At 36.7% G+C, this 18800-nt stretch overlaps 1 long non-coding RNA gene across 1 annotated transcript; it reads right to left on the bottom strand.

The window, feature by feature from the left end:
• Positions 1–15447: 15447 nt before the first annotated feature.
• On the bottom strand, positions 15448–18471 carry LOC104119936 (uncharacterized). Its single transcript, XR_004503352.2, has 2 exons — positions 15758–18471; positions 15448–15657 (listed from the first exon to the last, which is right to left on the bottom strand). It is a non-coding gene; the product is annotated as an uncharacterized lncRNA (long non-coding RNA).
• Between the last annotated feature and the right edge of the window lie 329 nt (positions 18472–18800).

Here is an 18800-nt window from a genome sequence, read left to right as displayed (position 1 = left end):
TCTCCTGCTCAATCTCCCAAGTAGCTTCTCCGGTTGGCTGGCCTCTTCACTGCACCTTCACTGATGCTATGCTCTTTGACCTCAGCTTTCTAACCTGTCGGTCTAAAATAGCTACTGACTCCCCAGCATAAGTCAAATTACTGCCCAGTTGTATTGTACTGAAATCCAGAATATAAGATGGATCCCTGACATACTTTCAGAGCATGGATACATGGAATACTGGATGAATACCTGATAGACTAGGTGGCAAAGTAAGTTCATAAGCCACCTCCCCAATTTTCTTAAGTATCTCAAAAGGCCCAATATACCGAGGGCTCAAATTTCCCTTCTTCCCGAACCTCAACACACCCTTCATGGGTGAAATCTTGAGCAGAACCTTCTCCCCAACCATGTGAACAACATCATGAACCTTCCTGTCGGCATAACTCTTCTGTCTAGACTATGCTGTGCGAAGCCGTTCCTGAATTACTTTGACCTTCTCTAAAGCATCCTGAACCAAGTCAGTACCCAATAGTCTAACCTCACCTGGCTCAAACCAACCCACCAGAGACCGACACCGTCTCCCATATAAAGCTTCATACGGAGCCATCTGAATGCTTGACTGGTAGCTATTATTGTAAGCAAACTCCGCGAGTGGCAGAAATTGATCCCAAGAACCCCCAAAATCAATGACACAAACGCGTAGCATATCCTCCAATATCTGAATAGTGCGCTCAGACTGTCCGTCCGTCTGAGGGTAAAATGTTGTACTCAACTGAACCTTGTGCCGAATTCTCGCTGCACTGCCCTCCAAAACTATGAGGTAAACTGCGTACCTCGATCTGAAATAATGGACACCGACATACCATGTAAGCGAACAATCTCGCGAATATAAATCCCAGCCAACCGCTCTGAAGAATAATTAGTACCAACTGGATTAAAATGCGTGGACTTGGTTAGCCGATCTACAATCACCCAGACAACATCAAACTTTCTCAAATTCCGTGGGAGCCCAACTACGAAGTCCATAGTAATACACTCCCACTTCCACTCCAGAATTTCAAGTCTCTGAAGCAATCCGCCCGGTCTCTAATGCTCGTATTTTACCTGTTGACAATTTAAACATCGAGATACAAACCCAATTATATCTTTCTTCATCCGCCTCCACCAATAGTGCTGCCTCAAATCCTGATACATCTTTGCGGCGCCTAGATGAATACAGTACCGCGAACTGTGAGCTTCTTGGAGAATCAGCTCACGCAAACCATCTACATTAGGCACACATAGCCTGCCATGCATCCGTAATACACTGTCATCTCCAATAGTGACTTCCTTGGCATCACCGTGTTGAACCGTGTCCTTAAGGACAAGCAGATGTGGATCATCATACTGGCGCTCTCTGATGCAATCATATAAAGAAGACCAAAAAACCATACAGGCCAAAACTCGATTCGGCTCGGAAATATCCAATCTAACAAATTGATTAGCCAAGGCCTGAATATCCAAGGCTAAAGGCCTCTCTGCTATCGGTAAGTATGCTAAGCTGCCCAAACTCTCCGCCTTACGACTCAAGGCATTGGCCACCACATTGGCCTTTCTGGGATGATAGAGAATGGTGATATCATAATCCTTAAGCAACTTCAACCACCTTCGCTGTCGCAAGTTAAGATCCTTCTGTTTAAATAATTGTTGTAGACTCCGATGATCGGTATATACCTCACACTGGACACCGTACAAGTAATGCCGCCAAATTTTTAAGGCATGAACAATAGCTGCTAACTCAAGATCGTGGACTGGATAATTCTTCTCATGTACCTTTAACTGTCTGGATGCATAGGCAATCACCCTACCGTCTTGCATCAGCACTCCGCCGAGACCAATACGCGACGCGTCACAATACACAATATAAGACTCTGAACCTGTAGGCAACACCAATACTGGAGCTGTAGTCAAAGCTATCTTGAGCTTCTGAAAGCTCTCCTCACATTCATCCGACCACCTGAACGGAGCACCTTTCTAGGTCAACTTAGTCATAAGCGATGCAATAGACAAGAAACCCTCCACGAAGCGACGATAATAACTGGCCAAGCCGAGAAAACTCTGAATCTCATTAACTGAAGATGGTCTGGGCCAATTCTGAACTGCCTCTATTTTCTTCGAATCCACCTTAATTCCTTCACTGGACACTATATGTCCCAAGAATGCCACCGAACTAAGCCAGAACTCACACTTAGAGAATTTGGCATAAAGTTTCTCCTCCCTCAGCCTCTGTAATACAATACCTAAGTGTTATGCATTCTCCTCCTGGCTACGTGAGTACACCAGAATATCATCAATAAATACTACGACAAATAAATCAAGATATGGCTGAAATACACTATTCATCAAATGCATAAATGCTGTTGGGGCATTGGTTAGCCCAAAAGATATCACAAGAAATTCATAGTGGCTATAACGAGTTCTAAATACCGTCTTCAGAATTTCAACTGGTGATACCCAGTTCTCAAATCAATTTTGGAGAACACCCTCGCTCCCTGAAGCTGGTCAAATAAATCATCAATACACGGCAATGGATATTTATTCTTGATTGTAACTTTGTTCAACTGCCTGTAATCAATGCACATCCGCATAGTACCATCTTTCTTTTTCACAAACAGAACTGGTGCACCCCAAGGTGACACACTAGGCCTAATAAACCCCTTTTCAAGGAGTTCCTGAAGTCGCTCTTTCAATTCTTTTAACTCAGTGGGTGCCATACGATACGGAGGAATAGAAATAGGCTGAGTGCCCTGCACCAAGTCAATACCAAAATCAATATCCCTGTCGGGTGGCATACCCGGCAGGTCTGCAAGAAATACGTTCGGAAAGTCTCGCACGACCGGTACTGAATCAATAATAGGAGTATCTGCATCAACATCTCTCACAAAGGCCAAATATGACAGAGATCCCTTTCCAACCATACATTGGGCCTTCAAATAAGAAATTACCCTGCTAGGAACAAAATCTAGAGAACCTCTCCATTCAACCTTTGGCAACCCCGGAATCGTCAACGTCACAATTTTTGCGTGACAGTCCAGAATAGCATGACATGGAGACAACCAATCCATACCCAGGATTACATCAAAATCAACCATACCGAGTAATAAGAGATCAACTCTAGTCTCCAATTCCCCAATAGTTACCACACACGACCGATACACACGATCTACAGTAATAATATCACCCACCGGTGTAGATACACAAACAGGTAAAACTAAGGACCCACATGGCATATCCAGATAATGAGCAAAATATGATGATACATATGAATAAGTGGAACCGGGGTCAAATAATATATAAGCCTCCCGGTGGCATACTAAAACAATACCTGTGATCACTGTGTCTGAGGCAACAACATCTGGCCTGGCAGGAAAAGTATAGAATTGAGCCTGCCTGCCACCTGATCGGCCTCCCCCTCTTGGGTGTCCCCTAAATGCCTGACCCCCACCCCGAGCTGGCTGGGCGGGTGATGTAACTGCTGGTGCTAGTGTCGTCGGTCGAGAACTCTGCTGTGGAGCCCCACTCAACAGCCTAGGACAATCTCTCTTGAAATAAACCAATTCTCTGCACTCGAAACAACCCCTCCTCTAAAGGAACTGCTGCTCCTGATAACCCAAAAAATTATCTGTAGAAGCCTGAACAAACGAGGCATGATGAGAACTCTGCACTGGTAGTGCACTGAATGAAGACTGGCCTGAGTGAGCACTGTAAGAACCGTGGCTAGCTGATGTACCACGATGAGCTGGACGACCTGCCTGAGCGTGTCTGTAAGAATGGCCCCTACCGCGGTAAAACTGTCCCCTGAAGGAACACCATTAAAATTACCGGAACCACGAGGCCTCTTAGCCTCCCTCTCAACCCGCTTCTGGCTGTGAACCATCTCAATCTGACAAGCAATATCAATAACCTCATCGAAAGTAGCACCAGACACTCTCTCTCTAGTCATGAGTAATCGCAGCTGAAAAGTAAAGCCATCTATGAATCTCCTGATCCTTTCCCTTTCTGTGGGAATCAACCAGATAGCATGACGGGCCAATTCTAAAAATCTCATCTCATACTGTGTCACAGACATATCGCCCTGATGAATCTGCTCGAACTGCTTGCGCATCTCTTCTCTGCGGGACTAAGGAACGAACTTCTCCAGGAATAGACCGGAGAACTACTACCAGGTAAGGGGTGCTGCACCGACCGGCCTACACCTCTCATAAGACTCCCACCATCTGAAGGCAGCCCCAGAAAATTGAAAAGTAGTTAATGAGACCCCACTGGTCTCTAGAATACCCGCTGTCTGAAGCATCCGCTGACACTTATCCAGAAAACCCTGGGCATCCTCTAACTCAGCACCGCTAAAAGGTGGAGGTCGAAGCCTCTCAAATCTCTCAAGTCTCCTCTTCTCATCATCTGCCATAACAGGAACTACCGGGGCCTGAGCAGCTGCAGTCGACTGGGCTGGTAGTGCCTCCAGTATCTGAAGTCCCTGTACTACCTGGTCTGGAGTACGGGCTATAGGGGTATGAGTACCTCCCCCCGCCTGAGAAGTGGCAGGTTCTGCCTGAGCCGAAACCACCTGAGCAAGACCAGTGCAAGCTGCCAATATCTGGGCCAAAGTCTCCTGAAGGCCTGGAATCTCAATGGGCACAGCTGGTGCCTGAGCTGATCCTGTCGGCTCAACTATATCTGGAATCTGTTCCTGAGCTGGAGCAACTGGTGGTACTACAGGTGCTGGTCCAACTGTGGTACGAGCTACACCTTGACCTCTACCTTTGTCCTGGCCTCTACCACGGCCCCGGCCACTCCCGGCCCTAACTGGTGGCACTGGTGACTGACCGTCCGATCCCGTAGTACGTGTCCTCATCATCTATGAGAGAATAGAATAGCAGAAATTTAGTTTCCAGAATCAACGAATTCGCACGACAGAATAAAAGAAGGTGAAATTTTCCTAAGGGTTCTGCAGCCTCTCGAAGATAAGTACAGACGTCTCCGTGCCGATCCGCAAGACTCTATCTACTAAACCTGCTCATGACTCGTGAGACCTATGTAACCTAGGCTCTAATACCAACTTGTCATGACCCAAAATCCTAACCTGTCGTGACGGCGCCTATCTCGATACTAGGCAAGCCGATAATCTCGATAAACCACAATTTCTCTTATGTTTGAAAATATAATAATTTAATACAATACAAAATTTCACAAATACTAACACAAACACTCCCCAAAACCTGGTGTCACTGAGTACATAAGCATCTAATATGAATACAAGTTTGGAAAATACGGTCTATAATAGTTTGAGACCAAATATAGTAAACAAGGAAACAGATAAGGAGAGACAAGGTCTGCGGAACACGGCAGGTACCTCAAAATCTCCTGAAAATCAACTGTGCGAAATGATCAACACCCGCTATGTCCGGGAACACCTGGATCTGCAGATGAAGTGCATGGTGTAGTATGAGTACAACCAACTCAGCAAGTAACAATAATAACTAATGAACTGAAGATAATGACGTGCTACACAGTTATAGTTCACTTTCAGTAATTCCAGTAAGGAATAGACATGCTTTCAAATCTGGCAGTTTAAGTCAAATCAATTTTATACAGTTCAAGTTCATGTAATCCGGATATAAAATCTTTCAGAGATTTCACAACAATGACAGATAGCAACCAAGTGCAAAAACAAATGCAAAGCAAGTACAACCTCTCAGGAAATAGTCACTCAACTTATCACAATAACTCAACCACTCGGCTCTCAGCCCTCAGCACTCATACTCAATGGGTACCCGTGCTCACTGGGGGTGTACAGACTACGGAGGAGCTCCTACAGCCCAAGCGTCATAATCTGCACGGATAACTCACGTGTTGCACGGACAACTCACGTGTCATAATATCCTTACCTCACTGACAGGCCCTCGGCCTTACTCAGTCCTCAACCTCTATAGTCTCTCGGGCTCTCACAAATCATAAAGATCAGCCCAAACAAAGAAAACATAATGCATCAACAAATATCAAGAGAGACTGAGGCATGATACGCAAGTAAAATCATGACTGAGCACAAGATAGAAATTAGCAAATAATTCAATAAGTATGTGACCTTTGTGGGTCCCAACAGTACTATCACATAGCCTAAGCGTGATTTCTAACATGATTTACAGTCAAATTTCTTCAACACATAAAGAGCATATAGCTAACAACAAGTTATTCAACTTTACAGTTTCACGGGACGGACCAAGTCACAATCCCCTCGGTGCACACCCACACGCCCGTCACCTAGCATGTACTTCACCTCCAAAATATTCACATGACACAAAATTCAGGGGTTTCATACCCTCAGGACCAAATTTATAACTGTTACTTACCTCAAGCCGTGAAATTCTTATTCTGCAATGTCCTTTCCTCGTGAATTGGCCTCCAAACGCCTCGAATCTAGCCATAAATAATTCGTTTCAGTCAATAAAATTCATTGAAATTAATTTCATAAGAAAACGCTAATTTTTCATAAAAATCTGAATTTTAGCTCAAAAATCGCCCGTGGGGCCCACGTCTAGGAACCCGATAAAAGTTACAAAAGTCGAAAGCCCATTCAACTACGAGTCTACTTATACCAATTTTACCAAAATCCGACCTCAACTTGACCCTCAAGTCTATAAATTTTATTTCCAAATTTCGAAGTTCCAATCTCCTATTTACACCTCAAAATCATGTAATCTAGTCGGATTATTCGATGATAATTCAATATTATGGAGTAGAAATGATCACAAGGGACTTACCTCAAGTTTTCCTTGAAAATCTATCAAAAATCGCCTCTCTTCAAGCTCTAATTTGTCAAAAATGGCGAATGGGATGAAGTCCCTATTTTATAATACTGCCCAGACAGCCTCGGTTCTGCCTCGATCTTGGCCTTCGATCGAGGTCCTCGATCCTAGGCCTCGATTATGGCTCTCGACCCTGGCCTTCGATCATGTCTTCGACCCTGGGCTTCGATTATGTCTTCGACCCTGATCTTCGATCGTGGCCCTCGACCCTGTGCTCGATCGTGGATTCGATCCTGATCCTCAACCCTGCCTTCGATCGTGGCCCTCGACCGTGGGCTCGATCGTGGCTCGATTTTGGGCTCGAATCTGGCAGAAGAAATTTCCAGCAGAAGGAAATTGCTATAGCTGTCGTAGTTCAATTTTTTATCTGTTAACCATCTGAAACTCACCCGAGGCCCTCGGGACCTCAACCAAATATACGAACAAATCCTAAAATATCATACGAACTTAGTCGAATCCTCAAATCACCTTAAACAACGCTAAAACCATGAATTACACCCCAATTCAAGCTTATTGAACTTTAAAATTTCTAATTTCTACAAATGACTCTGGAACCTGTCAAATCACGTCTGATTGACCTCAAATTTTGCACACAAGTCATAAATGATATAACGGAGGTATTCAAATTTTTAAAATCGGATTCCGAACCCGATATCAAAATGTCAACCCCCGGTCAAACTTTTCAAAAATTCAATTTTCGACATTTCAAGCATAATTCCACTACGGACCTCCAAATAATTTTTCGGACATTCTCCTAAGTCCAAAATCACCATACGGAACTATTGGAACCATCAAAATTCAAATCCGAGGTCGTTTACCCATAGGTCCATATCTGGTCAATTTTTCTAACTTAAAGTTTTCAATTATGAGACTAATTTTCTCATTTCACTCTGAATTCCTTCCGGACCCGAACCAACTACCTCGGTAAGTCATAAAACAACTATAAAATATAAATTGAGCAGTAAATGGGGGAACGGGATTATAATACTCAAAATGATCGGTCGGGTCGTTACAGTTATACTTTTTCCTGCAAAATAAGATGGAATCCTTCTGGCATATAATGCTGAAGATAGGTAAGTTTACCTTTTATGAGAAGTCGATCTGAATTAAGTTGCAAGGTATTTCATGAAATTAAGTAATGTTTTAAGCAATTTTAATTAGGGGTGGGCATAAAATCCGAAAAATCGAATTCTGAACCGAAATGAACCGAATTAATTTGGTATTTCAGTTTCGATTTTTTTGGTATTTCGATTTATTTCAGTACAGAAATTTCAGTATTTCGGTAATTCGGTATGGTATACGGTATTGGATTTTTGATATTTCAGTATTTTGGTATACCGAAATACTGAAATAGTTTAGTCCAAGCCCCACTTTATTTTTTATTTTTTAGCCCAATAACCTTAAGCCCACACCCCAAAAGCCCTAATTTCCTAATCCTTTACCCTTAGCATGGCATGGCTTAAGACCAAATATTAACCCCGTTAAAGGGGCCCTTTGCAGTTTGTATAACCATTGTGGAAAAAGTATATCTTCCAGCAAAATGTTTATAGTAAGAACTCAAGAGGAGCTCAACTACAAGTAAATAAAGTTACTAGTGCAAAGGTGAAATTGATGGGTCATTCATTCATATCAGAGACTTCTCAGCTTACACGAAAGGCAGCTGTGTTCCATACCATTAATGAATTGCTTGGTATTAATGAATTGCCTGGTGGAATCTCAAACAACATAGATTACATTAGTTAATTGCGTGTGGAAGACAGTGAAGATTTGGTTTAAACCGAAACCGTACCGAACCAAAATAAGAAATACCGAACTGTACCGAATTAATTTGGTACGTTATTTGGTATACACAATTGATAAACCGAATACCGAATCAAAATTCCTAATATCAAACCGAAATACCGAATGCCCACCCCTAGTTTTAACACGTTTAGGCAAAGAGCTTAAAAGCACAACTAATCTACAACTTATCTAAAACTTTCATACATTATTTCTATATAGTTAAATACAACTACAATATCATACAACTAAAATACATTTTTTATACGAATTTTATACAATATGTCTTTTGTATATTTTGTATCTAATTTATACATAGTAAAAATAAATTTTATACAACTAATTATATATTATACAACTTATCTATAACTTTCATATGTTATTTCTACCAAGTTATATACAACTACAATATCATACAACTTAAATACAATTTTTATACAATATTGTTCAACTTTCATATAATATTTAAATAAAAAAATATATATAAACAACGGAATATAATTTTTCTACAATTATTTTACTACAACTTTACTACAATTTCGTAAGTATAATGCATGCCATGTATTCTTCTTCTTCTTCTTCTTCTTCTTCTTCTTCTTCTTCTTCTTCTTCTTCTTCTTCTTCTTCTTCTTCTTCTTCGAGTTTCAATCTGAAATTCAGCCAAAATCAAGTCTAATCTTCACCAAAATACCCTAAAAATGAGATATAAACTCCAAACAATATTTCCAATTATTTTCAACAACACCCAATCCAAACAAATAATAGTTTTTGAAAACTCAAATTCGAATTCAACGTTTCAAAACTTTTTAATGGTTGTCAATGGTAGAATAACTACTCTCTTACTGGAATTAGGGCTGGTCTTCGAAAGTGTTTTCTTCTTTATGAAAAGTTAAGCAAGCAACAGACGCTAATGGAGGTGTGTGGTAGAGTATTTAGAGCTTGAATCTATAAAAATGGAGAGGAATTTTTGAAGTAGAGTGAAAAAATATAGACTGATTTTTGAAGAGAGATACTGAAGTTTGTGGAGAGAGAAACATGGGTGAGTGCAAGATACGTATGGGGTTGTGGAGAGAGAAACGTGGGGGGGGGGAGTGGAAGATACGTTAGATTGATTTTAGGACACTAATTATTATCATTAAATACCTAAAAATGTACATAATTGGTAATTGGGTATATAATATGTAATTATATTAAAACTTGAGTATGGAGGGTAATAAAGATTGAAATATTGTATAGGAATGTAAAAATTCCTACATTTTATAGCCAAAGAGTAATTCTAGTGGCTAGTCACAATATCTGTTTCGTCGGCGGCAGAATGTCTTCATGAGCGACGTTGACCTCTCTCCTCAACGACCAAAGAAAAAGTATATGCCATAAAGCTCTTCCACACAAATTGTTCAAAACCTTTAAAACAGATCTTAGTTGTATCACTATTACTGAAAAGTGGCAGAAAGAATAAGATTGGAAGGATGGGAGGAGGAAGCAGAACTAACATGGGCGGAAAATTGAGTTTTCTAACAAAATCCGGCACAAATAGTTGTTGTAGTTCAATATAGAGCAATTTCACGCGAAAGAGACACGTTTAAGTTTGAACAGTGTTCAAAGTCAATACTTAGCATAGAAGTATGGAAAATAGACTCTCACTATACAAAAAAATAATAAATAGACTATCACTATATAAAAAATATACAAAATAGACTGTCACTGTATAATTTATATACAATAGATTGTCACTATATAAAAAATATATAAAATAGACAGTCATTATACAAAATATATACTAAATAGACTGTCACTATATAACATATATACAAAATAGACTGTCACTATACAAAAAATATACAAAATAAATATTTCGAGCTATTAGATGTAATATGTTTGGGCCGAAGGGCCATTTCGTGTAAGTAAAAAAAAATATAAGCTATTAAAATTTTGAGGGGCTATAGAGAGTAGTTTTCTCAAAACATTATGCTTCAATTTGGGTATATAGGCAAATTGAGTTTGAGTGTGAAATGGAGGAATGAAGTGGGCCAGCATTGTGAGAGAAGTGATAACCTCAAAAGAAGGCCGTGTAAGAACATGTAAACACGAAAATTGAAGTGGGCCCACTGGTGTAATGATGTAATAAGGAAATTTTACTCATATAGCAAAGGTATACACCTTATTTATTATAAATCAAAATTATTTTAAAATATTATATTCTATAGCTACCTTTTATATTTTATAGCAAAATAAGTATTTATGATATATACTACCATTGATGCATGAAATAAGACATGAAATAAGGCATGAAATACGATATTTATGTTTTCCCTCTTTCTTTCTTTCAATTAACATACGATTCTCTCTCAAAAATTTTCTTCTTTCTCTCTCTCTCTCTCTCTCTCTCTCTCTCTCTCTCTCTCTCTCTCTCTCTCTCTCTCTCTCTCTCTCTCTCTCTCTCTCTCTCTTCTAGCAAAATAGACCGAATCATAAATACACGAAAGAGAAATAAATCATGAAACAAAGCCTCAAAATCTCAAAATCAAAAACATGAAAGTAAACCTATAATAATAAAAAAAGAAACGGAGAAACCTTGGGCGACAGAGAGATTGAAGAGAAAGAGGGATTCTCAGCGCAGTAAGTAAGAGAGAAAAGAGGAAGAAGCGGTCGAATTGGAAGCGTTATAAATTGTAATGGAAGAGATAGTGAAGCAATACAAGGAGTCTTGGCCGGAAAACGCCATCTCCGACGAACTTTCTTCTCTTCTTTGCTATTTAGTCACATAAAATGATACAAATACATTATATTCTATACAAATTCACTCAAACACATTGTATTTTTGTATAAATATATATTTTTTTGCATGTGTTTATGAATTTTGAAGGTCTGTATTTTTTTTAATTCAACTGAATGCACCTGTATTTATTCATGCATACTGTACATACAGTATGCATAAATACATGGTATAAACATTAAAATAAACTGAATACAAATATTAAAATAGAACAGAATATAAACAGTGAAGACATTTAATTTTTAAAATAATGAAATACAATAAAATACACTGAATACAAATAGAAATACAGTGAATTGACGAGCGCAAAACACACACTGAAATTGTGTTCGCTAGTCAAAGATAGTATAGTATAATATTGTGTCCACATGGATTGGATTTAAATAGTATTCTCGTAGTTTCTAGCTTGATTGCTATCCAGGAGGATTAACAATTGAGATTTATATGATTAATAATAAATATTAACTAAGAATCTAAAATCTACAGCTATTTACTAGTGACTATCGAAACAAGGAATAAGCAATTAAGGTTATCAGTAGAAGAGGATAGGGTTTTGACATAATAAGTGCCAGATAATTATTCAGGATCTAACTCTAGATAATTCACTTCCAATGTTCAAGTGAGCACTCTATTATTAGTTCAAACGTTCAGCAAAAACTCCTTTCTCGATTAAGTCTTAACCTCACGAGATGAACCAATTTAAGCATTGTGAAGATATGCAAGAATACTTAGTGGATCGATCTTTAGGAAAACCTCTCTCGATTATTCTCCTAACTAGATTTAATCAATGATTCAACTAGTCTCTTTCGATTACTTAGAAGAATCTATGAACTCAACGAACAATATAATGCAAAGATATCATAAGTTATGCCTTTTTCGATTACAAGAACAAGTGAATATAGATGCAACAATTAAATCTTCCAAAAATAATTCAAATACATAAAAATAGAGTGATAGTCTGCAAACAATCATCAATACACCAAATCCATCAAAACCCAAAAGGATCTACTCCATAGACATGGAGAAGTTCTTCACAAATGTAACTAAAGTTTAGGAAAATATAAATTCACTCCAAACCCGGATCTTGAGTGATGAAAGAATGATGAAATACTTGTGCTTGTGTTCTTCCAACTCCTCCTTAGCCTCCTTAGGTCGAAATTGTATCAAAAGTCCATCTAAAATGGTATTTTGGTGTATTTAAGCTGCTCCCAAAATAAACTCCGGACGAAACTACCCATTTTTATAGGAAATAGGAAGTTACACTAATATTTTTGTGCTACAGCGCCGCACCCCTGCCGCCTCATGCGGCGCACATGTAGAGAATTCCAAAACATGCCAAAAACTTATTTCTAGCCACTTTTTGCAGTGCCGCGTCGCGCCTCGCGCCGTACCATGCGGCGCGGAAATGTAAATTTGCCCAGAAATTGAGTTTTTTTCACTTTACAGGAAAATTGTACTAGCTCTATGAGGCCCGCAAGGCGGTAGTGCAATTTTCTCAGAGTGAATTCGTTTTCTTATTTTTTGATGTCCATACTTGGTTTTCTACCCCCGAACGTGATCACGATTTAATTGCTTGGGCTTCTACTCAGACTTCAAAGCTCCAAATAGCTTGAATTAGCTCCACAACATCTACATAATTCGAAAATTACTCTTACACAACATAAAACACAAAATAAGTGCAAAACACTACTAATTAAAGCTCAACACAAGTAAAGTGTATTGAATTAGAGTGTAATAAGCTACTAAAATATGAGATTATAGCTTACCATCATGAATACAACCAATGAAATATACTGAATATAGCAGTAATAACATATATTAGGAATAACTAAAATACTGTTAATACAAATATATTTGAATACATTGTATATAAAATAGCGAATACAGTAAATACAAATATTGAATCTATTGAATGCAATAGTAAAAATAAATATTGAAACACACTAAATACAAAAGTTATATACAATTGAAAAATCATTCTAATTAATTGGGTTGATAATGGGGTATGTTAGAATTGATTTTGTTGAGTTATATTAGGAGTGTATCACGCTAATTGATATTATTTCCGTTATTAGACAGCTGGACATACCTATTTTTAAGGTGATTATCGTTTTTGTATTCATGAATACATGGCGTGAATATATGTGAATACATGTGCCTACAGCTGGACTGCCCTGATTTTAGGCACTTTTTACTACTGTATTCATGAATATAGTAGCGCGAATATATGTGAATACATGCGCGTATAGCTGGACTGTCCTGATTTTAAGCACTTTTTGTTGTTGTATTCATAAATACATGGCGCGAATACATGTGAATACATGCGCGTACAACTGGGTTGCCTTGATTTTTATGCGCTTTTTGCTGTTGTATTCATGAATACAGCAACGCGAATATAATGAATACACTACGTAACAACTAAATAGTAGCTATAGGAAATAATTATATATAATAGCTATAGGAAGTTAATAGTCACGCACTAAACAATAGTGGTTTCGGAAAATTCCTAACGTAATAGAGCTGCAATAACTCATATCAAACCAGAAGGGTACAGTAGTCAACACGGAAAAGGGTTGTGTTGTAGTATGTATATGAAGCCTTTAGGTACAACAATTTAAAAGCACAAATATAGCAAACTATCAAAATCCGAGAGCTCTCTGCTATTCCCTCTTATAAGAAGTAGGAATAGGAATACTCTGTCGTGTTAAAAGAATCAGAGTTCACAGGATAAGAGCCAAAATTATAAAAGACATAAATGAATTTAGAACTAATTTATAATATATAAATTTTGTCAAAATAGAAGAATTAAATTAGTTCTATATATTGACGTATATGTGAGCATGAACACATGAACTTCATTTTTCATGAATTATATTTCTCATGAAACAAACAAAAAAAAGATCCTTTTTGAGGGATTTTGTTCACTGCTTCACTTTAGAATTGGTGAAAGATATCAATGAATTTAGAAATATTTTTTTCATGCATATGCAGGCAAAAATTTAATTCTATATATTGATTGTGTATGCGCCCGCATACAAACAAAGCTGAATGAACTGCATTTTTCTATATTAATATTTTCATAAAAAAGGAAATTATTTTTTGGAGGAATATAGTGAATATGTTGTTTTAACACATGCTTCTCTCTATAACCTTCCTCTGTAACACCATTTTACAAGCCTGTCATAATTTTCTTTGGATTTGATTTTTCATATATTCTTTGTAACAATATTGCGCTATAAGCATGACAGTATATATTAAATACATAGTACATGAATATTTGATTTTATTTCTTTTGCTATTCCAAATTTTTCTTTTCTTCTTTTTCTTTCTATTCCTATTCTACTCTATAACCTCAATTTTTCATCCTCTAAATAAGCTCTTATTTTCGGAAAGCAGTTTTTTAACTCTCAATTATTTTTTTTTAATATTTCTCTTTTCTCCTTCTTTACTATCGGTACTTCCTCTATTTAATTTCTTTTTTCTTCTCTTTCCGTACATTTTCTCCCTCTTTCTTGGGTTACTCCAAAAAACTTTTAAACTATGCTCCTTCCTTTATACCCACAAATATCCACTTTCTTCTCCTAATTCTCTGCAAAAAAATTTAAAACTTTTCTTCTCCACCCTAAAATTTCCAGGAAAGTAACCCTTCAGACAAAAAAGGAAAAGAGCTCCAAGCCTGAACATTGAAGCAATGAGTTCGAAAAATGAGAAGGAGAAAATCATTCCTATCTGCAATTTATCATAAACACAGAAGGTTTCTTTTTGTTCTTTGTTTTATCCTACAAGATTATTGCAAAAATAACCTTTTTCCTTTTCACATTATTAGTGTGGAGTAAAGACGTTAAACCAAGTATTTTAGGATTCTTGTTCCCCTTTCTTTTTTACAATATTTCAAGATAGTTTCTTCATATAATTAGTGCCGAATAAAAGATATCTAACCAAGCACTCCAAACTTCTGATGCTACAGTTTTAAATTGTAAATGGTGACAGGACAAATTTATAATTTCTTAATTTTTATAAAAGAAAATTCATATATTTAGTAATAAAGATATTGCCGTGATTCTGCTATGAACTACAACAATGGATAAATTACTTATTATAACTGTTCAAACTTCATACGAAGAATTTCTCGTCTCTTAAGACAAATATTATGGAAAAAATTAAATCAGATGGCACCAACTGTTTCCTTTCATCTTTTGAAGGATATCGAGTTGCATGTGCAAGGACCAAGTCCTCTTGTTCCTTGGACCTTGGTGCTCTCTTAATTACCTTCGACCACTGTGACACAAGTCGAGAAAAACAAATATAAGTCCCGTGATAGAAAAATTGAAAAAACAGATCGAAACTTAAATAGAAAAACCTGAAATTAAACACCAACCAAACATGAAGCTTGAAACCGTCCATGGACTTAATTCTCCGTCGGAGCTTCCACATGACAGTTCACTTCCTCTCCTCCAACAATTTCTTCTCTATTGTAAAGGCGGAGTTCTTTGAGGGAGGGAGCCGAGGGTCTATCAGAAACAGCCTCTCTACCATAGGGTAGAGGTAAGGTCTGCGTACACACTATCCTCCCCATACCCCACTAGTGAGATTATACTAGGTTGTTGTTGTTGTTGTTGTTGTAAAGACACTGATGGGCATATCAAATGAGAAACCAACATATTTTCATCTCAACGTACAATAAAAAATACTATATTGATTAGGAAAGTAGATATATAATTATACCTTAATAGTCACAAGAAAAAATTGAATAGGAGGAGGTTGAAAGGAAGGCTATTGTTTCATTCCTTTTTTATTATGGAGGAAGGTTGTAACGGTTGGGCAAATAAAGAAGCTTGTAATTTCCTTCCTTTGCTAAGTCAAAAACACGGATTTCTTTCAGTTTCGAAACTGATGTTTTCTCTCTTCCCTTATTCCTTATGGAGCTATAATTAAATTCTTAATGTTTTGTAATAAATGAGTTCTAATAATTACAACAATATATCTAATTATTAGATAAATAAAAAAAAGTGAAAAAGGAAAAAAAGGAGAAAAAAATAAATAAAATCATTGGTCAATAATAGGTGCCAAGTCACCTTTTCTATTCCGATCCCTCCTTTATATATGTACTAGTAAATTTGTTTCAAAAGAATTAATGCAAGCAAATATATAAAAAGATTAGTATGCTTATACGGATTTAGATACTATCTCTTTATAATGAGAAGAATACACTTATATAAATAAAATATATTTGAGTTAATTCGTAATTTTAATTTAGTTAGAGCATATGCTTCTCTATAATTTGTAGTTAAATCATATATTACTAATGAAATTTATTTAAGTTATATCTAGTTAAGACAGATTTAAGAATTTTTAACAATAAGAAAAGAGGTTAACACTGAAATTACATAAATTTCATCTTAAAACTACTAATAACATGCATAAAAATATTTAAATTATTATTAGTTGTATATTGATTATGAAGATGAAAAATTATATAGATGAAATCGGGGGTGGGGGTGGGGGTGGGGGGCACAATAGCATATAAGGCCTAAAGCAAAGCCTTAATAAGAGGCCTTATATCTATAAGAAGCAAAGCCTTATAACGATGCTCATAATATATATATATATTACAAAAATCCTCAGATAAGTGAGTAATTGAAATGAAAAAAATGAGAACTTGATTTTATAAAGTACAAAAAATTGAACAAATTTAAAGTTATGATTGCATCACATGAACTTAAATGAAAGAACCCAGAAAACATACTTATTCCGTCCCAACTTATGTGACACTCTCTTTTTTTTAGTCAGTCCCCTTTCTATATTTGGTAACAATTCAACTTTAAATTTTTCTTTTTTACCCTTAATGAGATGATTTCTAGCCACACATGTTTCTGTGGTTTGTTTTAGATCACAAATTTCAAAAGTCTTCCTTTATTTCATAAACTTTATGTCCAGTCAAACACCTTCATATAAATTGGGACGGGTGGATTATAATTTATGTGAAAAAATAAATGAAGTTAGATTATTAGATATAGTTACGTGACTACCTAATAAATAGAGAAAAATAATTCGGTAAAAATGTAAAATAAGATTGACATAAAACTGTTTTGGTTATATTAATTAGAGGAAGAAATTAAGTTATTAAACACTAATATGAAAACAAAAGAAATAAATTTATTAATAATGAGAAATAATTATATAAATTATGTACTATATATAGAGAAATAGTAATTTTGGGCCCTTAATTTCTTGGGGCGTAAAGCAAGTGTTTCACTTATTTTAGGGTCTGGCCGGCCCGAGATGAAATACACTTCCTGATTAGCAACAAAAAATCATTAGGAAGAGCACATCCTCTTGCCACTGCATGCATCACAAATTTTAAAACTTGTGTATTGAAGTGTTGTTTTTGGAAGGTACATACCTTGTATATGAAATAAACAAGACAAATACCATTTTACCCCGTCTTCGTATATGATTGTTCAGCCTGCCATAACATCCGTCCTTCTGGCCTAATGTAGTCACCCAATTAATTTTCTCTCCATCCATCCTCTAAAAGAAGTTTGTTGCAGGTGTTGAGAAACAACGCAAATAGCCCTCTCCAAAACATCTTCTGGCCATTCGGTCAATGGCTAGTCCATTAACTGCCTATGCTGTTATTTTACAGCGGACTCAAAACCATAAAGAAGAGATGATTTATTTTGGCCAGTCAAAAAATATCAAAGTTGCAAATTTTGATACAATTATAAAGAAAATAAAAAAGATGGATACAAGAATACCTATCACATGAACGATGAAAAGGAAAATAATACCTAACTGCATCGCTCTCGCCTAATTTGCCAATTTATCAAATGAATTTTTCAGAGTCATAGAATGGGAGAAAGGCGACTCAAAGGAATCCCTTTTGGATATCATGACAAAGTAAAAAGGAATGACAAAGTTATCAAAATACTCAGAAGCCACAACAAAAATTAAACTACATAATCACATGAAAGGATATTTTACCAGTAGTAAGAGATTAGAGTGAAAGAGAAGAGATGGAGGCATTCGTTTTCGGTCAAAAGAGTCAACAGTGATAAGGGAGATAGAAGAGAAGGGGGTCTGTCATTATTAAGCGACTGTTGGGAGAAAGAAATAAATAAGCAAGTATGCAACCGTTAGGGTTTTTTATACAAAATAAGAGAAATGTAAAAAATAGGAAAAAATGCAAAATTGTCAAAAACAAAAAGGAGAAAAAATATAAATACAATTGCTCGGCATTGAAAGGTGTCACATCACATTTTTCATTACCAACTTTATATATATAGAGAGAGATTAAATGAATGTATCATACACTTCATGTATATGTATAGACAGGAAGCGTAGAAAACATGTATAGACCATTTATATTTTATTACTAAAAACATTTTAAGAATGCCGCCCAATCTAAAATACATTCAAAT

The sequence above is a fragment of the Nicotiana tomentosiformis genome, chromosome 3, assembly GCF_000390325.3.
Source record: "Nicotiana tomentosiformis chromosome 3, ASM39032v3, whole genome shotgun sequence".
Classification (NCBI taxonomy): Eukaryota; Viridiplantae; Streptophyta; class Magnoliopsida; order Solanales; family Solanaceae; genus Nicotiana; species Nicotiana tomentosiformis.
This window is presented reverse-complemented; position numbering and strand designations above follow the sequence as displayed.